We start from the raw sequence: 22,084 nt of genomic DNA, 5'->3' as shown, positions 1-22,084 counted from the left end.
GGGTTTGTATGGCATTAGCCACTGATCCCTTCTCCTGTCGTGAGAATGTGGGTCTAACGTCTACCGTCTCTCTTACCTGCTACTGCATTGCACTGGTTAACAAAACTGAGCTCCAGTGCCTGGTGGCGGGGCTGTAGAGGAGGCGGTGCAGTGCACCCTGGGAACAGTCAAAGTTTTAGCCTGTTGGTGCCTCGGATCAAGATCCAACTCTACACCCGATGTTATTCCCTGTGGAAACCAGTGTACCTCGCAGAAAGAGATTTAACAATGGTAAGTCTTACCATAAATCTCCTTTTCCACTCATTTCCAGTCAATTTTGACCACCTCACAGCTCACAATACTGTTTCCATCCAGTTTAGGCCAAAAGGTTACACCGAGGTACTGTAACTGGATGACTAAGCTAAGCGACAGCGGCGGGCGGCACAAACATGTGGCACTTAAACCTCCAACATGGCACATCTAGGAAACAGAATGGCACTGCAAATGCAGACAGGGTGGCAGTTTAATAAACTATGAAAACGTTTGTCATCTACACAAGAAGATAGCACTGCTTCACATAGCACATAATGCAAAGAAAAGAGGTGCAAGATAGAATTGTCCTTGGGCCCCCGACCCACCCTTATGTTGTATATATTAAACAGGACATGCACAGTTTTACAAACCAGTCACTTCAGCAACAGAGACTACCACTTGTGGTATAAATTATTGGTTTGTTTGTGCCCCCACAATACATGCTGCCAACGGTCTTTACATACACAAACATAGGCAAGATGTCGCCATTGTCATCATCATCCGATTCCTCACCCCTATCAGTGTGTACATCCTCTTCTTCACACACTATTAATTTGTCCCCGCATGAATCCACCATTACAAACGCCTTTGTATTTTTTGGAGGTAATGGCTGGTAACAGTCCTCCCCGTGTAATTTGTAATTCATTTTGATGAATATCATCTGTTACAATTTTGGGTTAGTAACCGCCTACGCCGATCGCTGACAAGGTTTGCAATTTTTTTTTCCTGCCTTTGGTGAAACAGTCTGTCTGACATGCGTATTTGAATGCTATCACTAAAATAATCATCAACCATGAATATTACACTGCAGTCTGGCCTATAGCGTCACGATACATGTATGAATATCAAGCTGCAGTACTACCTGTAGCGTCACAATACTTGTATTAATATTACACTGCGGTCTGACCTACAGCGTCACAATATGTGTATGAATATTAAGCTACAGTACAACCTGCTGCTTCTCAATACTTCCATGAAATTTAGGTACAACCAGGGCCGGTGCTAGGGTGTTCAGCGCCCCCGTGCAAACTATAAATTTGCGCCCTCCCATACTTTACAAAGGGACAGCGCATGCCTTTGGTGCACACTGAAAAAGGAGCGTGGTACTATTGTGTGGCCATGCCCCTTCTGTGTGGTTTTACACGGAAGGGGCATGGCCACACAATAGTACCCCCATTTCAAATGACGCCACGTAAAACCACACGTAGTAGTGCTTCTTATACACAAAATTCCTCCTGTAGTGGTGCCGCTTACACAAAATCCTCCCTGTATTAGTGCCACCAACACAAAATCCCCCCTATAGTAATGCCGCTTACACAAAATCCCCTCTGTAGTAGTGCCACTTACACAAAATCCCCCCTGTAGTAGTATCGCTTACACAAAATCCGCCCTGTAGTAGTGTCGCTTACACAAAATCCCCCCTGTAGTAGTGTCGCTTACACAAATCCCCCCTGTAGTAGTGTCGTTTACACAAAATTGGTCAACTCTTTTTCATGCACCTTTATGTAAACTCAATTGTCCTAAACCTGTGTCAGCTGTTCCTTGGTAATTTATCAACCAGTGTCAGGTGACTAGTATACTTTTAAAAGCCATAAGGTGTGTGGCAGGTGCACATTAAACCAAGTAGCCATATTTGCAGTCATGTTATGTGTGATACAGTTGCCAGGTTTTAATTTTTAAGACTCTGTGATAGTGTAGGACCTGCATGAAGGTGGGGTACCTTGGCGATAGGTTTGCAGCTTCTGTGCATTGGCCAATTCACTAACTAAACCCCCATCATTTATTTATTGATGTTGTGTGAGGATAATACCCTTTTCAGACAGAAAAGTCTGAAAGTCCCAGCGAATTACCCGGCACTTCAGTGCCGGGTCGTTTTGCCGGGACCTGCCTGACCCCCCCTTTCACACAGACATGCAAATTACCGGGTCGAGAATTTCGTGTCATAATTCCCGTGTCTCCGACCCTGGTAAATTCCAGGGTCGAAGTCCCGCGAATTACAACACGGGTTGACCCTTTCACACAGAAAAAGGACCCGTGTGTTTCATGAAATTACCGGGTGGAACTGCTTCAGCTAAGGCGCCCATAATTTTATTGCGATTGACATAAACACTTCTTTAAGCTAGCTTATCACTAAAATAACGACACACTAAAATAACGACACGGACACGGTTAGCTGTAGTTAAAGGCCAGACGATATTTATTGATCGCTGACCTGTTCTTTAAACTATAATTGTAATTGAATTGATTTTATATTGGAGGATGGCAAAGGACCAGTCGCTACCAGACACCAGCTCCAGTCCGTTGGATGAAATCCAACCACCAAGGAGGGGAGTACCCAAACCCCGCCTCCTCCCTGCATAACCCGCATTGTGCAGGACTCACCACTCTTTTCTCTGGCAAACGTTCGGTTCCCGCAGGGGAACGTCTAAATGTCCAACCGCAAGGTAAGGACACACCTGCCGTCCTTCTAAAGAGGGTGCCCCACAATGACCACTTATGCCCATCTGACCGCTGGTTGGTAGCGACTTCCCGCCAATCTGGCTGTCAAGAGCCCACCGAGAAAGACAAGATGTAGGAAAAAATAAAAATAAAATTATGGTCAGGGCGGGCGAGAGGGCATTCCAAAATGGCAAGAGGAAGTCTGAGTCACATGACCATGGCTTATATATTATTCCAAGACCAACCCCTACACCCTTGATGGACAGCCCTATAATCCTATAGGAAAATACCCAAGAACACACTGATCTGCCTAGCAACTGCTTAGTCACCAACAACCAATCACAAAAAATTGGGCTCTTATATGGCTCAGGCTTAAGCAGCCTTCAGCTTATCTAAGGCGCCCATAATTTTATTGCGATTGACATAAACACTTCTTTAAGCTAGCTTATCACTAAAATAACGACACACTAAAATAACGACACGGACACGGTTAGCTGTAGTTAAAGGTCAGACGATATTTATTGATCACTGACCTGTTCTTTAAACTATAATTGTAATTGAATTGATTTTATATTGGAGGATGTCAAAGGACCAGTCGCTACCAGACACCAGCTCCAGTCCGTTGGATGAAATCCAACCACCAAGGAGGGGAGTACCCAAACCCCGCCTCCTCCCTGCATAACCCGCATTGTGCAGGACTCACCACTCTTTTCTCTGGCAAACGTTCGGTTCCCGCAGGGGAACGTCTAAATGTCCAACCGCAAGGTAAGGACACACCTGCCGTCCTTCTAAAGAGGGTGCCCCACAATGACCACTTATGCCCATCTGACCGCTGGTTGGTAGCGACTTCCCGCCAATCTGGCTGTCAAGAGCCCACCGAGAAAGACAAGATGTAGGAAAAAATAAAAATAAAATTATGGTCAGGGCGGGCGGGAGGGCATTCCAAAATGGCAAGAGGAAGTCTGAGTCACATGACCATGGCTTATATATTATTCCAAGACCAACCCCTACACCCTTGATGGACAGCCCTATAATCCTATAGGAAAATACCCAAGAACACACTGATCTGCCTAGCAACTGCTTAGTCACCAACAACCAATCACAAAAAATTGGGCTCTTATATGGCTTCAGGCTTATGCAGCCTTCAGCTTATCTAAGGCGCCCATAATTTTATTGCGATTGACATAAACACTTCTTTAAGCTAGCTTATCACTAAAATAACGACACACTAAAATAACGACACGGACACGGTTAGCTGTAGTTAAAGGCCAGACGATATTTATTGATCGCTGACCTGTTCTTTAAACTATAATTGTAATTGAATTGATTTTATATTGGAGGATGTCAAAGGACCAGTCGCTACCAGACACCAGCTCCAGTCCGTTGGATGAAATCCAACCACCAAGGAGGGGAGTACCAAAACCCTGCCTCCTCCCTGCATAACCCGCATTGTGCAGGACTCACCACTCTTTTCTCTGGCAAACGTTCGGTTCCCGCAGGGGAACGTCTAAATGTCCAACCGCAAGGTAAGGACACACTTGCCGTCCTTCTAAAGAGGGTGCCCCACTATTACCACTTATGCCCATCTGACCACTGGTTGGTAGCGACTTCCCGCCACAAAGGTTTAACAAACCGCCCTGCCATCCAAACCAATAAAAACCAGGAAAAGAAGAAAGCTAACTGAAAGGACCAAAACCCCAGGTAAGACAAAACCTGCAAAACTCCAGCCGGAGAAGACGAACGCCTTCCCCACTTGTCAAAACTGCGGCTGGCGCAGTACAAGCAGAGGATGCCTGACCACCTAACAGCCATACCCAAAACATCAGCTGTCCTATGCGCCAAGTAATGCCCTGCCGCCCAAAAATGTAAGAGTGGCCAAACCAGCCATTCCTGTTCAAACCATCGACGGCTGCAAAAGAAAAACACCCTAAAATCATCACACTGACATACATCACATAGGAAAAACAAGTGACAGATAACAGAATTAACCCAAGTGAAGGAGAAAACTCAAAAAACCTCCTGTGGACCTTTGATGAGCCAATTGTAATTAGGCCCACTCGGAGGAAAATTTAAAAATTCACTTCACACCCTCGATTCCTGAACGCTACCCGTTCAAAAACCGACGGGTAAACAAGTTTTTGGGTTAGCGCAACAGGCGCAACTAAACATCATCCATATGCTGAAGGCTTCTAGTAAGCATCCCTCCACGGAGCACCTCCTGAATAGCTGCCGTGGAGGACCCCGTGGCTGCCGCACGTTAGCCACCCCCATCCGCAAGGAATAGGACCCAAAAAGTATACCTCCAACGGCCCACCTCCTGCATAGCCGCCGTGGAGGAACCTGTGGCTTCCGCATGGTAGCCACCCCCATCCCTATGGAATAGGACCTAAGAAGTATATCTCCAACGAACCACACCTTGAATAGCTGCCGAGGGGGACCCTATGTCTGCCGCACGGCAGCCACCCCCATCCACAAGGAATGGACCTAAAAACAAATATACCTCCAGCGGACCACCTCTTGTATAGCTGCCGCGGAGGACCCTGTGGCTGCCGCATGGTAGCCACCCCCATCCGCAAGGAATAAGACCTAAGAAGTACACCCCCAACACCCCAGCTCCTGGACCGCTGCCGTGGGGGACCCTGTGACTGCCGCACAGCAGCCACCCCAATCCGCAAGGAATAGGACCTATAAGGAGTAAACCTCCAACGCTCCAGCTCCTGAACAACCGCCGTGGAGGACCCTGTGGTTGCCGCATGGCAGACTCCCCCATCTGCAAGGAACAGGACCTAAAAAGTATACCTCCAACGGCCCAGCACCGGAACCGCTGCCGAGGGGGACCCTGTGGTTGTTGCATGGTAGCCTCCCCAATCCGCCAGGAACAGGACCTGCAACAAGCATACCCCCAGCGACCCTGCTCCTGAAACCGCTGCCGTGGAGAACCCTGTGGCTGCCGCATGGTCAGCCTCCCCAGTCCGCCAGGGATAGGACCTATAATAAGCACACCCCCAACAGCCCTGCTCCTTAACAGCTGCCGCGGAGGACCCCGTGGCTGCCGCCATGTAGCCACCCCAATCCATAAGGAATAGGCCCTAAAACGTACATTTCCAACGGCCCAGCCCCTAAATAGCTGCTGTGGAGGCCCCTGTGGCTGCCGCATGGCAGCCTCCCCCATCCGCCAGGAATAGGACCTAAGAAGTATACCCCCAACGACCCAGCTCCTGAATAGCTGCTGTGGAGGCCCCTGTGGCTGCCGCACGGCAGCCTCCCCCATCTGTAAGGAATAGGACCCAAGAAGTATACCACCAACGGGCCAGCTCCTGAACAGCTGCCGTGGTGGACCCTGTGGCTGCCGCATGGTCAGCAGCCCCATTCCGCAAGGAATGGGTACCAAACCCAAACACAGCAGCAACACCTTAGTGAGAGGACCAGCGAGCGCCTGTATCAGCAACTGGTCGCCCCCCCCCCCGGAGGCCCATCTATACTCATGCGCCAGGCGCAGCGGGCAGACACCCACATCCTCCAGGGCCTCCAAGGACACCCAGCGACCCCGAGCTGTCTGATCCTACTCGGACCACACAAGCCGCAGAGCAACAGCCCATCCTACCACACGCCGTAACGGACCAGGCGCCGGAATCCCGCGACGCCTCGCTGCTCGCCACCCCTCGCCTAATCTAAAAGCCTCGTAAGAAAGCCAAAGCAAAGGCCAAACTAAAAAGGAGGCCACTCCGAAAGACCGATCCGGCAACACGAGGCCGCACACCCAGCATCTCCGACCAAATTGCGACGTAACAGGCCCAGGTAATCGCAGGCGCGGGTGCACCCTAGCCCCCTCCTGAAGCGCTTATGAAAGGAGCGCAAGACCCGGCGGGGTCTGCCAGCCCGTGCGGCCTGGAATGGAAGGAAATGCTAGCAAGGCAGAAGACATGGCTGCCATGGACCTACTTCCCAGATCGTCCTCCCCCACGAGAGCCATCAAAACCGTCCACCAGGGACACACCCGCTGTAGAAACCTACTGAAAACACGCGGCCGCAACGGCCCTAAGCGAAGAATGAGCTAACGCATGCCTGGCCAGAACAGCTCCCCGAAAGTAATACTGCAGCGCAAGCGAACAAGCAGATGACGCGGCAGTCGCAACGCCTGGGTGTAAGGAAGCTGATGGTTAATAGTGTGAACACCCCATGCTGTAGTAAAGGACCAAACGTCCATTAACCAAGAACCTGCAGGCCACAATACCAAGGCTACCCAGATAGGAAACAATTTCCCACAGCCGAAGGTTCCAAATGAAATCCCGGGAGACCGAGCGGGAGGCCAAGGAGCAGCCCCCAATTAAACAGCAAAACCTCCAGTAGAACGACTCCAGGAATGAAAACCAAACCCGCAAATCATATCTGATCCCGCGGGAGGGGTAAACGCGTGATGCTACCTGGCGGTCCACCCTTGGGCAAAAACCTGACCGCAAACCTGAAGGGGAAGCAACGACCGAAACTGCGTAAGCCGAACTCAGCGCTGTCCCAAGCATTCTTAATCAAACCCAAAAGTTCCTGTACTTTATCAGCGGGGAGGTGGCAGCACCCGCCACTGTGAAAATATCAACGTTAGAGATGAGACGGTTGCCATAATGCCTTCCATCCCAGATGGGACCAGAACCCACAATCCCTGCCTGGGAGGCCAGTGCCGCACACCTTAGGCAACCGGCGCTCAGAGATAACAAACCCGCTCCCGGTAAGGCAGGAACTCCAAACCTACGCATTGACCTGGCAACCAACAAAAGTATTGCTGCAACCGAACCGTCTCCCGGACCCACGAAGAGAAGACCGGCCCGGTGTTGAGAAACCGGGGTGCCGGAGGCAGATAGTATGCACCAAATAAAGTCAGAGCCGAATTTCTAACCCTAGGCACGAGACAGAAAAAATCAGTGGCAGGACCCTTCAAACCTGAAACCCATCGCATAACCTGAAAGTAAATAGGGGAGCAGGGGAAGGGACGAAAATCCGACTGCACGTATAAATTTAGCCAAAAGGGGCAACCAGGACCACAGTCCCGAACCAAAAGCAGGGCCTGCTGAAAGACTGATACTCACTCTGCGCACGGCCTAGGGAATGGAGACCTCAACAGAACCCAAACTTTCCTTCAAGCCTGGAAATGAACCATCGACCTAAGGATCTCCGTATCACAACAAAAATGCTGGATGAGGAGGACTTGCCCGGAGTCCTCTCGGGCACCAACCTTAAGGGGGAGATGCCCAAGTAGGGAAGAGGGGAAAAACGGCATAGGGCCCACCCATGTGCCCCTGCCGCTATCAGCGTACACCTTCCGACGGACCTAACGCAGGAAAGCCACAGGCTGATTCAAATATCGGCGTTCCACAACGGGTACCGAATCCGAAAAGGGCAGGTGGAAAACATGACTGAAACTAACCCCCGGAACTGCGACTGACCCATCGGGAAACCGGACTAAGCCACCGCCGCCATTCGGGAACCAATGCGGTAGCAATGCCGCGATAACACCGGCAGCACCACCTATAACCTCCGACATAGCACCATGAACCTGCTCACAAAATACAGGGAGCCGACATGCCCGTAGCTACCGGTACCCCCACATACCCACTCCCTGCAGCCGCGTGACGCGCAGTAAGCTAGGCAAATTACGCGGGCGCCCGGGGCAAACCGAGGAAACCCAACTACTACAATGCTAAGGAAAGAAACAGCTTGCTCCCCGTTACCTGAAGAACCCGGAACCACTCCAGACGATGACGATCCCGCCCGAAAGATCTCCTGCAGACACCGCCACCGAACCTTCTCCCGACCTTCGACTCGCGGACCCGCCACCCGCGGTACTGATGACGCCCGGTCAGGAAAACGCGTAGCTGGAAAGAAAAGAGGGGGCACGAAAAGGGAAAAGGAAACGCAGTGAAACAAAGCGCCGCTGGGAACGAGGTAGGGAATGGCTGCGCAACGGGGGGGGGGGGTGGAACGGAGGGACCAGCGTGGACGAAGGGAAGGAGGGACAAGCCAACGGTGGGAGCCAGCCAGGGAGGCCTGGGAGGACCCCATCAGCAACCCAGATCACGCCCGGCAGGTGATGAAACAGTTCACCCATAGGAGGGCGCAGAAGAAAGCAACCCCCCAATGGAAAGAGGACCCTGAAGCGCGCCCGCACCTCTACGTGCCACGGGGCCCCGGAAGGAAACCCCGAGACCCGACCCCCAGTGACCGTACCGCAGCCGCCAAAAACCCACCCGCCCCTATGTGCAAGCTGGGGGACCCCATGAGGGAACATCCGGGAGCCCACCAAAAACGCCCCCCGCAGGGAGCAGTTCCGCCCCCCCCAGAGAATTGCGCGCAAAGGACGTCCCCCCGCTGCGTCGCCAACACTGCGCCAACCGCGGGGAGGGGGCCGCAACCCCGCACACAGAAGGTGCCAGCGGCCGGGGCCGGAAACTGAAAATGCCCGTAATCGTCCAGGCCGGGGACCCCAGCACAGTAGCAGCCTGGGAAGCAGGCGCCCCCCGTGCAACCCCCCCCCCCCAAAACACGGGCACCCGCCCCCTTACCCCCCACCCAGAATGAGAAATACAGCCGAAGGCGGGCCCCCCCTTGGGGGGGGACCTGGCAGCAGCCCGGAAAACAAACCCAGGGGCACAGGGAAGACCTGTTGCCCCATTAACATAGTGTCCCCTTGCAGCAGCCCCCCCCCCCCCCGCAGCCCGCCAGAGCCGCAAACGGGGGAGGAGGCGAGGGACGCACCCGGAGCCATCGGGTCAGGTGAGGGAGCCGCCGCAGATCAACGGCCGCCACCCGGGGCAGCGCGCCCGCAGGCTGGGCGAGCAGCAGTATAGCGGCGCGGCCCGCAACAGCCCGATGCCGCTGAGACGCAGAGGCGCGGGGACCAAGCAGAGGAGGCAGCGCTCCGTGCACGCAAGCACCGTGCACCCGCGGCCTCCCATGGCGATGGGAGGGGGGAGCGGCCCTGCGGGGATGAGGCACGTTAGAAGGGGAAAAACGGAAAGGAGAGGGAGGGGGAGAAGAGGCAGCAAGGGGCGGAAGTAATAAAACAGTGAGACCAGTAAAACAGAAACCATAAGAAAAATAAATAAAACAGGCACAGAGCCTGTGTCACTTAGCTGTCCAAATGGCAAGAGCCATTCCAAAATGGCAAGAGGAAGTCTGAGTCACATGACCATGGCTTATATATTATTCCAAGACCAACCCCTACACCCTACATGGACAGCCCTATAATCCTATAGGAAAATACCCAAGAACACACTGATCTGCCTAGCAACTGCTTAGTCACCAAAAACAAAACATGGCAGGCTTACGACGTTACTTTCTAGGCATTAAGCTTGGAGTGCCGCCTCTGTTCCTTTGCCGCATACACCTGAGCCACAGGTGGGGAAGGAAATATTACTATATATATATATATATATATATATATATACACAAGATATAAAATGCGGCACTCAGGAAAAGAATAAGTCGTAGACAAAATTCGTATCAACGTTTCAATCTATTTAGATTGTCTTCAGGATACAGGTATAACAAGAGAAATGTGACTTACCCGAACTTTATACCCCTCACAGTGTACAAGTGGGATCGCGCCATTCACCACGCTGCGGCTCTGGCGGTGTCCCATTTAGATGACGTCATCGCGTATAGACGCGACGCACGTCCACCCGGCTCGTGTGTGTCTATAATAACCATAGCAACCCTGCAATCCACAGTGCTGTAAAAAGAAATCAAAAGATGATACAGAGTATAGCAATCCACATGAAATGAATACAACATGATATGTATCACATAATGGATTAAGCCTAATGTCACGCACCTCGGGCAGCGGCGACCGCGCTTGTCCCTGCGGGTGGCCTGGTCTGCCCGGCGCCTCTCTTCTCCTGGCGGTCTCCGGCTTCGGCGGCGGGTCGGCGCGTCCCTCCGGCGGCTTCCCGGAAGCAAGGACGCCGCCATCATAAGCGAGGGCAAGGAGGCGGAGCAGGTCTGACGTCACTTGCCTGCTCCGCCAATCAGGCTAGGGCGGGGGATTTAAAACCAGACACCAGGCAGAGATCCGGTGCCTGAGTATCTTCGTTTCTCCTGCGGAAGCTGTGATTCCAGAGCTCCCTCGTCCCTGTGATCTCCTGTGCCTCCAAGCATCCTGTGCCTCCAAGCATCCTGTGCCTCCAAGCATCCTGTGCCTCCAAGCACCCCGTGCCTCCGAGTACCTCTGTGCCTCCGAGCACCTCCGTGCCTCCAAGCACCTCCGTGCCTCCAAGTACCTTCCTGCCTCCAAGCACCTCCTTGCCTCCAAGCACCTCGTGCCTCCAAGCACCTCGTGCCTCCAAACACCTTGGTGCCTCCGAACACCTCTGTGCCCCCAAGTAACTCCGTGCCTCCAAGCACCTCATGCCTCCAAATACATCCGTGCCTCCAAGCACCTCGTGCCTCCAAACACCTTGGTGCCTCCGAACACCTCTGTGCTTCCAAGCACCTCCGTGCCCCCAATTACCTTGTGCCTCCAAGCACCTCCGTGCCTCCAAGCACCTCGTGCCTCCAAGCACCTCCGTGCCTCCAAGCACCTCGTGCCTCCAAGCACCTCCGTGCCTCCAATTACCTCGTGCCTCCAAGCACCTCCCTGCCTCCAAGCACCTCGTGCCTCCAAGCACCTCCGTGCCTCCAAGCACCTCGTGCCTCCAAGCACCCTCGTGCCTCCGAGTGCCTCCCAGCACTCCCTGTACTCCCAGCACCTCAGTGCCTCCAACACCACAGTGTCTCCAACACCACAGTGCCTTCAATATCTCAGTACCTCAGCCTTCAGTATTTCTACAAGTCTTGTCTTTCAGGAGACCTTCAAGAATTCCTCTGTGCTTCCTGCCTGCCGTCTTTATCCTGCATGAGGAAGACCTACATCCGGCCATCTCTACTGCGACCCAGTAGCGGTTCCTCTTCCCGGTCATCGGAAGAAGCCCCGAGTCCACAACACTCCCAAACCAGGTCAGTGATAGTATACTCAGGCCCCATGGACCCGGGGAATCGGAACACGGACTCAAGTGCCATCCAGAACCTGGCTTCTCGAGTACAAAGTCAGGAAGCGGCACAAGGCCAGGTGATGCAGTACCTCCAGCAGTTGTCCGGGCGTCTGGATCAGATTCAGGCGTTTCTAGCCTCAGTAATTCCGGCACCTGTTCCAGTAGTCGCACCAGTCGCCGTTGCCAGCAATGTTCAACCATCGGCCGGTATCACTCCACGCCTTCAGCTGCCTACTCCGTCCCGCTATAATGGGAATCCTAAAAATTGTCGTGGTTTCTTGAACCAATACGAGGTACATTTCGAGCTACTTGCACACAACTTTCCTACAGACCGGTCCAAGGTAGCATATATTATTTCTCTGCTGGAAGGTTCTGCTTTGGATTGGGTGTCTCCATTATGGGAACGATCTGATCCCATGGTTTCCAACTATACCAACTTCATCTCGTCCTTTCGAAGGATTTTCGACGAACCCGGCAGAATGACCACTGCTTCTTCCGACTTGCTCCGTGTTCGACAGGGCGCCCGTTCCGTGGGTCAGTACGTGGTTCATTTCCAGACCATTGCTTCCGAACTACGCTGGAATAATGACGCCCTGAGAGCTGCCTTCTGGAACGGTCTTTCCGACCGGCTGAAAGATGAGCTGGTTACCAGAGATCTGCCGGATCCATTAGAAGATCTGATTTCCCTTTGCGTCAAGGTGGATCTTCGGATGCAGGAGCGTGGAAGAGAACGTAGCCGTCCGGATCGTTCCAGGTTCCGGAATCCTACTCCTAGACCGGTGGCCTCACCTAGCTCAGATGAGCCCATGCAAATTAACCGATCACGACTGTCTCCGGAAGAACGACAGCGTCGTCGTGAGGGTAAACTCTGCCTTTACTGTGGAGCCGCGGATCATTTTCTTAAATCTTGTAAATCTCGTCCGGGAAACGGGCAGGCCTAGCTTGTTCCGGAGGAGTCAAGCTGGGGGTTCCGACAAAAGCTTCTCCAACTTCGGACTGTTTGCTTCCAGTAACTCTAGTCTCCGATTCAGTCTCCAAGTCTTGTGAAGCCCTATTGGATTCCGGAGCTGCAGGGAACTTCATTTCTTCCTTCTGCGCCCAAAGCTTGGGTTTAAAGTTACGGCCTATCGAGCGGCCAATTTCACTGACGGCCATCAACGGGACTAGAATTTCCAAAGGTCTTATAATGTGGCGCACGGGGCCAGTTAAGCTGCAGGTCGGGGCTCTACATCAGGAAGATTTGGAACTCTTGGTAATCCCAGAAATGCCCCATTATCTGGTTCTTGGAATGCCTTGGCTAAAAAGTCATAATCCCCACATCGACTGGAAGTCGTCACAAATTCTGTCCTGGAGTTCCTTTTGTCACACTAATTGTCTTACTCCTGTTTGTCCGCTCCGTGTCACCTCCAAAACGGATGAAGAGCACATTCCGGAGGCATATCAAGGGTACAAGGACGTATTTTCGGAACAAGCTGCTGACCTGTTACCACCTCACAGGCCTTGGGACTGCCCTATTGACCTTGTCCCAGGGAAGACGCCACCCCGTGGTCGCACATATCCTCTGTCTCTTCCCGAGACTCAAGCCATGTCGGAGTATATTAAGTCCAATATGCTCAAGGGATTTATTCGCCCCTCTTCCTCCCCTGCTGGTGTGGGCTTCTTTTTCGTGAAGAAAAAGGACGGGGGGTTGAGACCATGCATCGACTACCGCGGCTTAAACGACATTACTATTAAGAATAAATACCCCTTGCCACTAATCACAGAATTATTTGATAGGGTTCGTGGTGCCCGCATTTTTTCCAAACTCGACTTGAGGGGAGCTTATAATCTTATACGCATCCGAGAGGGGGATGAATGGAAGACTGCCTTTAATACCCGAGATGGGCATTACGAATACTTGGTGATGCCGTTTGGTCTTAGTAATGCTCCCGCGGTTTTCCAGGGATTCGTCAATGAAATCTTTCGTGACATGCTGTATCAGAGTGTTGTGGTATATTTGGACGACATACTGATCTTTTCCAAGAATCTTGTCGAACACAGGACTCAAGTCAAAGAGGTGCTCCACCGTTTATGAGAGAATCATCTCTATGCCAAGCTTTCCAAATGTACCTTTGAAGTAACATCTATTCCGTTCCTCGGTTATATCATCTCGGGGACGGAGCTTCGCATGGATCCGGAAAAGCTGTCTGCCATTCGTGACTGGACTCAGCCTCTTTCTTTGAAAGCAATACAAAGGTTCCTGGGCTTTGCGAACTACTACAGGAAATTCATTAAGGGTTTCTCCACCATTGTTGCGCCCATTACCGCCCTGACGAGGAAGGGTTCTAATCCAAGTTTGTGGCCTCCGGAAGCCATTGTAGCTTTTTCTCACTTAAAGTTAGCTTTCATGACGGCTCCAGTTCTCCAACAACCAAATTTCGATGAACCCTTCTTCTTAGAAGTTGATGCATCTTCAGTCGGGGTTGGGGCTGTTCTCTCCCAGTACTCCTCTGATAAGAAATTACATCCGTGTGGCTTCCATTCTCGTAAATTCTCTCCGGCCGAACGAAATTACACTATTGGAGACCAGGAACTCTTGGCTATCAAATCTGCCTTGGAAGAGTGGAGATATCTTCTGGAAGGGGCTAAACATGTGTTTACCATCTACACGGATCACAAGAATTTGCTGTACATCAAATCCGCACAATGCTTGAATCCTCGCCAGGCGAGATGGGCACTTTTCTTTTCCCGATTCTCGTTCATTATCAAGTACCGGGCCGGGACTCTCAATATTAAAGCAGATGCGCTTTCCCGTTCACAAGTTTCCACAGACGAGGATGAACCTCCTGAGCGGGGTTTAATTCTGAATCCAGTTTCTGTCTCTGCTGCTTTAACTACTCCAGCTCCTCCTCCTGGAAGAATGTCCGTACCAGCTAGATTCCGGCCAGGAATACTACTGTGGGTCCATAACTCCAAGTTTTCCGGTCATCCCGGTGCCCAGAAGATGTACAAGTTTCTGCAAAGGTCTTACTGGTGGAACACCATGAGGAAGGATGTACAAGATTGCGTTAATTCTTGTCCCCAATGTACACAACATAAATCTCCTCGTCTGCCTCCTGCAGGGTTACTTCGTCCTCTGCCTATCCCTGTGAGACCCTGGACTCACATTTCCATGGACTTCATCACTGACTTGCCCTGTTCCAAGGGTTGCAACACCGTTTGGGTTATCGTTGACCGTTTTTCGAAGATGGCACACTTTGTGCCTTTGACTGGTCTCCCGACAGCACCGAAACTGGCTCTACTGTTTATCCGAGAACATTTTCGTTTGCATGGGTTGCCACAAGAGATTGTTTCTGACCGTGGAGTACAGTTCACCGCCAGGTTTTGGAAAGCCCTCTGTTCAACCCTACAAATTAAACTTAAGTTTTCGTCCGCTTATCATCCCCAAACAAATGGTCAAACGGAACGAGTCAATGAAGATCTAGAGACTTTTCTTCGTTTGTATCTCTCTCCTTCACAGGACAACTGGGTGGAGTTGTTGCCTTGGGCGGAGTTTGCCCATAACCATTTGTTTCATTCTTCCACTGGGGAATCACCATTCTTCGTCAACTACGGGTTCCATCCCCGTGTTCCAGAATTTCCAAGCCTTCCGATAGTAGAGGTTCCTGCTGTAGCGTCCACTCTACAACACTTTGGACAAATTTGGAGAAAGGTTCATGCTAATCTTAAGAAGGTTTCTGTCCGGTACAAGTTCTTCGCAGATAAGAAACGGCGAGCCGCACCTCAATATAAAGTTGGGGACAGGGTATGGCTGTCCACACGTAATCTCCGGTTGAAGGTGCCCACCATGAAATTCGCTCCAAGGTTCATTGGTCCTTACCCGGTGCTACAAGTCTTAAATCCTGTGGTCTGTAAACTGGGTTTGCCTGCTCATCTTCGAATACCTAACGCCTTTCATGTTTCTCTACTCCGTCCCCTCATTCTGAATCGGTTCCACTCAGCATTCCCTAGGCCAACGTCTGTAGTGGCAGAAGCTGGAGCGGAGTTTGAAATCAAAGCTATTCTTGACTCTCGTTATCTTCATAAAAAATTACAATACTTGGTGGACTGGAAGGGTTATGGCCCTGAGGAGAGAAGTTGGATTGAGGCTACTGAAGTAACGGCTCCTCGTCTGGTTCGGATCTTCCACTCCAGACATCCGACTAAGCCCGGGAAGTGTCCAGGGGCCACTCCTGGAGGAGGGGGTACTGTCACGCACCTCGGGCAGCGGCGACCGCGCTTGTCCCTGCGGGTGGCCTGGTCTGCCCGGCGCCTCTCTTCTCCTGGCGGTCTCCGGCTTCGGCGGCGGGTCGGCGCGTCCCTCCGGCGGCTTCCCGGAAGCAAGGACGCCGCCATCATAAGCGAGGGCAAGGAGGCGGAGCAGGTCTGACATCACCTGCCTGCTCCGCCAATCAGGCTAGGGCGGGGGATTTAAAGCCAGACACCAGGCAGAGATCCGGTGCCTGAGTATCTTCGTTTCTCCTGCGGAAGCTGTGATTCCAGAGCTCCCTCGTCCCTGTGATCTCCTGTGCCTCCAAGCATCCTGTGCCTCCAAGCATCCTGTGCCTCCAAGCATCCTGTGCCTCCAAGCACCCCATGCCTCCGAGTACCTCTGTGCCTCCGAGCACCTCCGTGCCTCCAAGCACCTCCGTGCCTCCAAGTACCTTCCTGCCTCCAAGCACCTCCTTGCCTCCAAGCACCTCGTGCCTCCAAGCACCTTGTGCCTCCAAACACCTTGGTGCCTCCGAACACCTCTGTGCCCCCAAGTACCTCCGTGCCTCCAAGCACCTCGTGCCTCCAAATACCTCCGTGCCTCCAAGCACCTCGTGCCTCCAAACACCTTGGTGCCTCCGAACACCTCTGTGCCTCCAAGCACCTCCGTGCCCCCAATTAATTTGTGCCTCCAAGCACCTCCGTGCCTCCAAGCACCTCCGTGCCTCCAAGCACCTCGTGCCTCCAAGCACCTCCGTGCCTCCAATTACCTCGTGCCTCCAAGCACCTCCCTGCCTCCAAGCACCTCCCTGCCTCCAAGCACCTCGTGCCTCCAAGCACCTCGTGCCTCCAAGCACCTCCGTGCCTCCAAGCACCTCGTGCCTCCAAGCACCCTCGTGCCTCCGAGTGCCTCCCAGCACTCCCTGTACTCCCAGCACCTCAGTGCCTCCAACACCACAGTGTCTCCAACACCACAGTGCCTTCAATATCTCAGTACCTCAGCCTTCAGTATTTCTACAAGTCTTGTCTTTCAGGAGACCTTCAAGAATTCCTCTGTGCTTCCTGCCTGCCGTCTTTATCCTGCATGAGGAAGACCTACATCCGGCCATCTCTACTGCGACCCAGTAGCGGTTCCTCTTCCCGGTCATCGGAAGAAGCCCCGAGTCCACAACACTCCCAAACCAGGTCAGTGATACCTAACTAAAACGGTTATGACTTATTGCATCTTCAATTTAATCGGCAGAGCATCTCATTGCCTAAATGCCAGAACTACATAACAGAGTCTAGGTTAAACTACATGCTAATTATAAGAAGATAGAGTACTTAATAACATGATAGTGTAAGAATTTCATTAAGGCCCCTGGGATAGATAACATCAAGGCGATGGATCCATTCATTTTCTCGTTTGATTAACATCGCATCACGATCACCACCTCTTTTAAGAGGTGGGATATGATCGATCATGCGATAACGCAAACTTGGAAGCGTATGTCTGGCTTCTTGGAAATGGCGAAAAAGTACCAGCCAATCAGCTCCTAACTGCCATGTCACAGGCTGGGTTTGAAAAATGTCAGTTAGGAGCTAATTGGCTTGTACTTTTTCACTCTCCATTTTATCACTTTCCAAGCGATGATACATCTGGTCCACAATCTTTGAGTTCACTGTTGCTTCACTGTTCTGCAGAATGGCATTTCACAGTGCATTTGTAAAATCTGTAATCCATTAAATATATAGCTTCATATTAAATCTGGGAAAAAAAGGTGTCATTTCAATCTTTCCTATGATAGAATGTGTATAGGAATAGGGAGGAGTAGCAGCAGGTATTCCTCCAGAGAAACATGAATAATTCTGATCCCAAATGAGAGCAACGTCTTCCATGATATTTATTGCAATGAGAGTTACTTTGCTTTTGATAATGATGAGGCACAACAGTATGTTAGCACTGAAGAATTCAGTCAAGAATGACGCATGAGAAGTTACAATTATTGATAAAAATATAAGTTATGTAATTTAACAGTAATGTAGTATAAAGTAGTATGACATGCATACATTCAATAATCAGCTGCCCTGTTCGTCATAAATTAACACATGGCTTTTATTAATTCAGCACAATGGCTCCTGGCTAATCAAGTAAAAACATCAAATCATTTCAATGTAGAAATTGGACAACCTTTACCCACATTTTTTAAATATTTATTTATACTCCATCCATCCATCATCAGTGAGCACTTGAATTTCAAGTCTATGAGATTCTGAAGAGCCATTTCTCCATAGAGATTAATAGTGACTTTAGGGTAAGCAGCAAATGGAATATATAAAATCTGTTCATTAGAGCCATAGGCTATATAGTATATACCCACTGTAGGAGCATTAAACAGTACAATAAATGATGCAGGCATCATTTCTACACTGCAATACATTAACATTTTCTCCTACAATTTAGAACTTGCCTGTGCAGACCTAGCCTTACACATACTGTATTATGCATTCTTCAATCATCACTGCTTCACATACTTGCGAGATACATTGACAAATGCTCAAGATAAGGTCGTGCCAAAACTGTGTCATGTGCATGTCAATTCTGGCTAAAGCAATTTTAAATTATGTTGGATGTGTTTATGGAAAACATATTACATTTAATACGCTACCTTGTTAGGAATCTAAATATTTTACTGCAAAATGTTCAAAGATTGAGTCCATTTTTAAGGTTCTGACCTGAATTTTGTTTACGTTTTATAGTCTTTGGCGCCTGTTGTGCTTGTGCAGTTATTGCTCATTGGCTGGATGAGCAATCTCATATGACAATGTGACAAGCGCCTTGATTGGCTTATTCCGTCTATATAGGTCCTGTCCAGGCCTTGCCTGAGACCCATTATAGGTTCTGAATTACCATACCAGGATGTTTTTGTCTGTGTGTGGTTATATTCTTGTTAATCTTGCTTAACTCCAGATTATTAAATTAATATTAATCCTTGCCATCTTCTTTGGTATGGTCTTTTTTGTTTTGTTTACTATGGGCCTGATTCAGGTTGGTTAGCAAACCAAAAAAGTACTCTATTGGGCAAAATTATGTTGCAATGCAGGTGGGCCAGATGTAACATGTGCAGATTGAGTTAGATTTGGGTGAGTTTTATTGTTTCTGTGCAAGGTAAATACTGGCTATTTTATTTTTACACTGCAATTTAGATTTCAGTTTGAACACACCCCACCCAAATCTACTCTCTCTGCACATGTTACATCTCCCCCCGCAGTGCACATGGTCTTGCCCAATAGAGTACTTTTTTGGTTTGCTAACCAACCTGAATCAGGCCCAATGTCATCTGTTGGATGAATGGATAATGGGACAAATTCAGCAAGAATCGCAAGTAGCGATTCGTACGGAATTTTTACTGAGGTGGTGTGGGCGCATGCGCAGCGGGCCCTACTGCGCATGCGCACGCATTTTCTGCGGGGGGCCACAGAAAATGCGATCGCCTCTGTCAATCAGGCAGAGGCGGTCGCGGGGCCAGAGGGCGGCGGCAACGCTCCGTTTTCTGGGAGGAAATGGAGCATTGCGGGGGCATGCCAGACAAAATGGTGGGCTGGTACGTGCAAACGAGGGCATTGTGGGGGTGCGGTCGCGGCGGCTGTGTGACGTCACACGCAGCTGCTGCGACAGGAAAAATGGCGCCGGGACTCCTGCAGCTGCAGCTAAGCTGCGCCGGCAGGAGTCATCCTTAACTTCTGCTAACAAGCAGAAATTGCGAAGCGAACGCAATTTCTTATTGTAGCAGGGGAAGAGGCGCCGGTCAACATACTGGGCGGCCTTGCCCAGCGCTGGGCGGCCCCCAGCATGCGTGCTAAAGGTTTGCAAATTCTGCTGATTAGCAGAATTTGCTAACCTTACTGAATTGGCCCCAATATCTTGACCTGGCTTGATGAACTATTCTAGTCCTTATGTTACATAGATACACAAAGGCATACAGGCCAAATAGTAATAGCTATGTAGCAAAGCCAGGAACAATTAAACATATCTACTTATAAGGAATGGAGGCTCCTATAGTTGCTGTCCTCGTAGTGTTACAGATAGACATTACAGAGTGAGAGATACTGTAGTTACATGATTTGCAGTCAATACAAGGGAAATATGCTAAATGGCCAAAATGTTTATGCCAGTGAGTCATTTGCACCCAACACAACAAGCTCAGTTAAAAAATCTAAAGTACAATTTGTTTACCATGAAACACTAGGATATAGACTTATGTATTTCCTTACGTTTTTGAGTTTGTAAATTTTGAGTGTGTATATACATATATATCTGTGTGCAATTCTCTGAATCTGTAAATGAAGTGCTAAAATGTAGCAGCCACAGATTTATTCCAATGCAAGTTACACAGGGGCAGATGTATTAACCTGGAGAAGGCATATGGAAGTGATAAACCAGTGATAAGAGCAAGGTGATAAATGCACCAGCCAATCAGCACCAATATGTAAATTGACAGGAGCTGACTGGCTGGTGCGTTTATCACCTTCCACTTATCACTGGTTTATCACTTCCTTGTGCTGTCTCCAGGTTAATACATCTGCCCCTCAGTCCTGATTTCCTTCCCTCTAATGTACAGTAAGATCATAATTGTCAACATTTATTTCCCCAGGGAGAGTGCCTCTCTTAGGCCCCTCGCAGCATAAGGCCTATAATCACAGGTCTGTTGAGGGGGTGGGCTCAAAATGCTGCAGGTCTCATAGAATCCTCATGAGCCCGTAATTTGCTGCATTATGCTCCCTATCCCAGCCACTTCAATAGTACATGGGACTCCTTGAGAAATAGGGTGCCTCCCGCACATTTTAGGAGAGTATAATAAAAATTATATATAAGATGCAAAATGATATGATGGTTTGTAATTGTGCTTTATTATCCAATGGGGATGTAGTCAGCATCCTGACAGTCACAATCCCATCCATCAAAATACTAGCAGCGTGATCACGGCGGGTGAAAATGCCAACAATTTTGAGTGGTAAGTACAAGGGTTAAGGTTAGGCTGCAGCGAAGGGATAATTATGGTTGGACCAGAGTTTTGAATAACATGCCCTATTGTAGACAATAAACAATTTTACCTACACATACAAAACAATATTGCAATGCAACTATGTAGGGTTGGGTATGGGAGGTCCACAGTGACAATGTCACCAGTAACTATATCAACATCATTATGCTGGTGCCGGGATCCTGACTCGGCTGGAATGCTACTTTAAGCATATCATTCGTGTTGGTGTTGTAACTTTAGACATGAAGGTAAGCGGCATGTTTACAGTTATATAACCCACAAATGCACTATATAGCATTTCAGCCGATTGGGATCCCGGTACCGGCATATTGTACTGATGTCAATATTGTGATGACTGGTAACACTGTCACTGTTGACCTCGTGTCAGAATACCAGTATGTGTTTTTTGGATTAAATCTTCTCATAATGGGCACAGTCACTAAGGGGTTGATTTTGATTAAAGAGCAAAGCAATAAAAACAAGTAACTTAGGGGTCTATTCATGAAGCAGTGGTAAGAACAGAGAAGTGAGCCTGTGGAGAAGTAGCCCATGGCAACCAACCAGAATTAAAGTAACATTTATAATTTGCATACTATAAAATCATACAGAGCAGCTGATTGGTTGCCATGGGCAACTTCTCCACTGGCTCACTGCTTCATACATTTACCCCTTTGTCTGGAACATACCATGTATGCACAGTCTTACTAATACCCCTTTTCCACCTCTAAAGCACGGGTCGAAGCCGGGATCCTGACAAGGGTGCTACCTGGCTGCGGCCCGTGCTCAGTCCCCTTTCCCACTGCACTCACCAACCCGGCATATTGCCGGGTTGGTGACGCTGCTAGCGACACAGTAGGGGCGGCGCTGGGAGATCACATGATCTCCCAGCGCCGCCCTTCCATAGACTGTGAATGGGAGCCGTGTCGCATCTACATGGCTTCCGTTTACACTGCACAGCTTACCGGGTTGAACTCGTGTTCAACCCGGTAAGCTACCCGGGTAGGATTCCCGGATCACTTGATCCAGGTTGACCCTTTTTCACTAGCAAAAAATACGGGTAAATGCGCGCCCCCGTGCATT

The sequence above is a fragment of the Pseudophryne corroboree genome, chromosome 1, assembly GCF_028390025.1.
Source record: "Pseudophryne corroboree isolate aPseCor3 chromosome 1, aPseCor3.hap2, whole genome shotgun sequence".
NCBI lineage: Eukaryota > Metazoa > Chordata > Amphibia > Anura > Myobatrachidae > Pseudophryne > Pseudophryne corroboree.
The sequence above is the reverse complement of the archived record's forward strand: the minus strand, read 5'-3'. Positions refer to the sequence as shown.